Source organism: Littorina saxatilis, linkage group LG17, assembly GCF_037325665.1.
Source record: "Littorina saxatilis isolate snail1 linkage group LG17, US_GU_Lsax_2.0, whole genome shotgun sequence".
NCBI classification, from domain to species: Eukaryota; Metazoa; Mollusca; class Gastropoda; order Littorinimorpha; family Littorinidae; genus Littorina; species Littorina saxatilis.
The window spans coordinates 38,002,210-38,007,599 of record NC_090261.1 but is presented as its reverse complement, the minus strand read 5'-3'; the positions used below and the strand labels follow the sequence as shown (position 1 = coordinate 38,007,599).

General features: G+C 39.5%; 1 long non-coding RNA gene across 1 annotated transcript; it reads left to right on the top strand.

The window, feature by feature from the left end:
* The first annotated feature begins 2,123 nt into the window (after positions 1–2,123).
* LOC138953570 (uncharacterized) lies at positions 2,124–3,969 on the top strand. Its single transcript, XR_011451568.1, has 3 exons — positions 2,124–2,667; positions 3,358–3,440; positions 3,874–3,969. It is a non-coding gene; the product is annotated as an uncharacterized lncRNA (long non-coding RNA).
* Positions 3,970–5,390: the final 1,421 nt, after the last annotated feature.

The window sequence follows — 5,390 nt, the reverse complement described above, 5'->3', positions numbered from 1 at the left end:
ATAATTGTAAACAGCTCATTCATTGGCTAAATTCCAAGTACGGACCAATCAAATTTCGCGAATCAAAATACATTTTCGATTTGTCAGGAAGGGAAGCAACTCTCTTGTTTCACAGCAGACGACAAAACCAAAGACTCGGCAACGAAGCAGACATCGCAAATACTGTTTTCTTTTATCTGTGAATGGACAGGCTTTGCGGAACGTGTTTAAGGTAAACAAGTCGCGTAAGGCGAAAATACAACATTTAGTCAAGTAGCTGTCGAACTCACAGAATGAAACTGAACGCAATGCCATTTTTCAGCAAGACCGTATACTCGTAGCATCGTCAGTCCACCGCTCATGGCAAAGGCAGTGAAATTGACAAGAAGAGCGGGGTAGTAGTTGCGCTAAGAAGGATAGCACGCTTTTCTGTACCTCTCTTTGTTTTAACTTTCTGAGCGTGTTTTTGATCCAAACATATCATATCTATATGTTTTTGGAATCAGGAACCGACAAGGAATAAGATGAAAGTGTTTTTAAATTGATTTGGACAATTTAATTTTGATAATAATTTTTATATATTTAATTTTCAGAGCTTGTTTTTAATCCAAATATAACATATTTATATGTTTTTGGAATAAGAGAATAATGGAGAATAAGATGAACGTAAATTTGGATCGTTTTATAAATTTTTATTTTTTTTTACAATTTTCCGATTTTTAATGACCAAAGTCATTCATTAATTTTTAAGACACCAAGCTGAAATGCAATACCGAAGTCCGAGCTTTGTCGAAGATTGCTTGACCAAAAGTTCAATCACTTTGATCGAAAAATGAGGGCGTGACGGTGCTGCCTCGTCTTTCACTAAAAGCCGGATATGACATCACCAAAGACATTTATCAAAAAAATGAAAAAAAACGTTCGGGGATTTTATACCCAGGAACTCTCATGTCAAATTTCATAAAGATCGGTCCAGTAGTTTAGTCTGAATCGCTCTACACACACACACACACACACACACACACACACACACCCACACACACATACACCACCACCCTCGTCTCGATTCCCCCCTCGATGTTAAAACATTTAGTCATAACTTGACTAAATGTAACAAAAATCATCCAATGTGCATTTTGAGAGATACGATTGTTGTCTTTCCCGCGGGAAAGCAACCTGGGGAATGTGTACTTCCCGGCCAATTTTTACCTTTCCCCCGGGTTACGGGAAATGGGATTTGGCAAGCCCTGATGACATGTAATTCACATATGACACACTAGATGATTACCCGCTTCGCCGGGAAGAAGTAGAGCCGAATACCCGGCCGTCGCCGGGGACCCGGCTTTGCCGGGTGTACACCGGCATCGCCGGCGCACGAAGGAAGGGAGATTTAAAAATAGTAACGTGCAGTGACCTTCTAAATATAGTAACGTACAAACGGGAATATGGATTGACGCCGGCGCACGAAGGAAGGGAGATCTAAAAATAGTAACGTGCAGTGAAAAACGAAAATCGGTTCAGCGCTGCGCGCTGAGAGCACGTGTTGAAATATCTCATCGATCAGGTTGTGTCCGGGGTCTCTGTGAATAAGCCCACCAAATTTGAAGCAGATCCATCGAGAACTTTGGCCGTGCATCGCGAAGACACAGACAGACAGATACACACACAGACACAAGTCGTATATATATATAGATATGCTGAAATATAAAATCATACATCATATAATATTAATGTAAGAGGTTCACATTTACATGTGTACATGATACTGTTTAAATCTCGAGATGTATTTCAGTCACTTTGCAAAGAGAGTCCCTTAAAATACAAATTTTGATTATCTCCCCTGCACTACTCCTTAGTCTACACTTCTGTGTTGAGGATAACTCTGGTGTGACCAGTGTTCTTGTCTTCCCCTGCCCTGAAAATGTCTGTCTTGTGTAGGGATACAAAAATTTATAAGCAATAATGTACTTTTTGTATTAAAACATTTAAAGTTAATATTTTGGAACCTTCTCCTATGTTATTAATGAATAATTATAGTATTTTGAGGCACTGAAAGTAGTTGAGTGTAAGGAACTAGTTTCTTCTGGCTACAGGATAAGACAGTGCTTATCCTGCAGTTCTGCAACTTTTTCCCTCCATTTTCGGCCATTGTTCCATTCGACTCCAAGAGAGAAGCGTGGTTTAGTCAATTAGTGATGAAGGTATGTTTGTGTGCTTTTAATTTTATTCATTCTGGTAATTATGTATGAAATTGTTGTTTAGGACTGTGTTTTTAGGATTTTAATAATGTATTTGCCTAGGTTTTCTGGAAGGTCTGCATGCTTGGTAGTTTCCAGACAACAGAAAGTGGACAAAGTTATTTTGTTCACAAACTATGGTCTCTTTCATTCCTATTATGAAAAGAAACATTTTCTTTGGAAGGATTGTATTGTTTGGCAAATTATGTGGTGAATTTTGAGTTTACTGAGAATTCTATGGCTGTCTGGAAGAGGAAGATTTCCCGCCATAGAGCTGTGTCTATTTTTAGACTCATAAGTAGACCGGTTTTAGCATTGCCGGGTCAAGGTTGTAAGAGTGTTTCCGGTGTAAACAAAGCAGACGACAACAGATTCAGAAAATGTTCTATTCAATCTTTGTCACTTTTTCTGGTGTGGTTTCTCCTACCTTTGAGTGGAATGCACATATGTGGTGTGTTATTCTTGTGTAATTTGTAGTTTTTCTGATGTTTGATATTATTTTATTGGAAGATTTTCTTGGTTTTGAACTTAGGTTATTTTCTTGTGGTTGTTCGTTTTGCTTCAACCTTAAGAATTGAGTACATGAGAGAATGTTTAAGGAATGCTTGCTGTCCAGCAATGTACAGGGGCGGACCTAGTTGTGAACAAGGGGGGGGGGGGGGTTCCAAATTGGAGCAGGGGTCCAGGGGCCGCTCAGGCCCCGGTGGGGTCCAGGGGCAAAGCCCTGGTCTGGGGGGTGAAGCCCCCCAGATGCTGAAGGAATTTTATTTTTTTAGGTCAATCGGAGGCCTCTCCTGGAAGATAACAAGGTATCTATTCAGTAAATATGCGTGTACAAATATGTGCACCTTTGACTTTGAGAAGGCAATGTGCTATTTTATATGAACTACTATTTCAATATAACTAATCATTTCAAAAATAATTCGGAGGGGGGTTAGCCTTTGAGTTTCTCGTCAGTTTCAAGCATGTTGCATTTGGAAGGAAGGAAAGCACAAGCGCTTTATTTTTTTACTAAAAAAAAAATATAAAAAAAACGGATGGGGGAGGGGGGGGGGGGGGGTTCCGGGCACCCAGGAACCCCCCCTAGGTCCGCCCCTGATGTAGTATGTTAAAATTATGACATTACAATGTATATTTTCAGCTGTACGGTTGTCAATTGCTGTCATGTGGATGTGGATGAGGCCATAGCTGACGAGGCTGGCATTGCCTAAATTGCCTTGAGGTGTGTTTAGTATGATGTGCACTTTGATGGTAACATGTTTACTTTATTATTGAGTTACATGCCTCTGAACTTAGATCTGTTATTACACCCGTTTTTATGCAGTACTTGATTGCATTTTCCATGCAGTTGTGTAATTTCACTTTATTATTGAGTTCATGCCTCTGAACTTAGATTTGTTATTAAACCCGTTTTTATGCAGTACTTGATTGCATTTTCATGCAGTTGTGTAATTTCACTGGTGATGTGTTAGTCATCACCATTGATGATCCATTTTTCCTGTATTCTGATAAGACTACATGCTATTTTTGCATTCATTGTTTCGGCCATCAACATCGAACGAAGAAGAAGAAGCATTCATTGTTTGACACTTTCTTTGTATAATTATAATGATGGTTACTTGCTGTCATGACTTATTTGCATTGTATTATGTTACAGGTTTTCGGTTACTGAGGTGTTATCCTGAGTGCATCCTAAATAAACTACTGTGACTTGAAATGGTGTCTTGTGACCCGTTGGATGGATGTTTTCACATTAATATGGCTGTTGCCATGACCATGAACCCCAAGAAAGGTTTAATGTTATGTAAATCAAAATACCAAAATCAAGCACCTATTAATCTGGTCTACGGCGCGGGAAGATTGAGGCCTTTGTAAACGTTCAACGTTGGCCAATAATGATTTTAACAATGTTGTGTCGTTTTGTATTATGTTGTATTTTGTTGATCAATTGATAAATATGTCTTCCCAACATATTACAAATCAAACAGAAATAAAGTCTTACAGAACTACAATAATTATTGTTGCCGTCAAAACCTTGCAAGGCCTCAACCGTTCTCACGAGATCAGTTACATTTTTTTTTCTCTCTCTCTCTCTCTCTCTCTCTCTCTCTCTCTCTCTCTCTCTCTCTCTCTCTCTCTCTCTCTCTCTCTCTCTCTCTCTCTCTCTCTCTCTCTCTCTGTATGTATGTCTTTGTCTGTGTCTCCCTCTGAGTCTCTCCGCTTCTGTCTTTCTATGTCTGTCTCTGTCTATGTGTGTGTGTGTGTGTGTGTGTGTGTGTGTGTGTCTCTCTCTCTCTCTCTCTCTCTCTCTCTCGCTTTCTCTCTCTCTCATCTGACTCTTGGCACACAGGTCAAAGCAGAGGTTAACTTGAGTGCACGTGTACCTAGGAGGGGGGTGATTTCTTGAATTAGCTGAGGGCGGAAGGAAATCGCTCACCTTCCACGTCCAAAACGTAGTGATATTGACACGCCAGATTAGTGCGGTAGCGTATTGTGCTAAGCAGGAAAGCGCGCTTTTCTGCCGGTATTCTTGTTAACTTCGCAATTTCCGGAAAACATCCACTTTCACTTTGAGACTGTTCTGTTTACATTCGACACTATCAAAACCACTTTGCAATACTGAAATAATTTTTTCTGTGTTCGAAAGCTACAGCCAATCGTTATTATGTCCCCTTAGGTAGTTTTATAACATGTTTGGCACATGTAAACAATAGGAATTAATTAATGAACGCTACGAAAAGGGCAGCCTTTAACCTCCCTGTTGTCACTCAGCATTTTTTATTTTTTTAATCTCATCCACACTTTCAGCACTTCCCCCACCCGCCCTCCCTATCTCAGATGTAATTTGTAAATGACGTTTTCAGCCTTCAATCCACTATTTAACATAGTAAGTCAAGCTTTTCAAACCTTATTAATAATTGCTTTGATGTTTTGCTGATGTTCAGTTTATTATTTAATAAAGATCTCATGGTTCAAAATTTCATATTGTTTTTTTCAAAAACGTGCGTGTGTTCCATTTCAAACTAACCTCACTGATGTGAACTCCATTATTACTGTCACATCTGTTTTACAAATTACACCCATAATCCAAACCAACGCGCAAACACACACACACACACCACAACTACACACATATGTACTCGTTACCATTAGCCAACGCTCGTCACAACACTG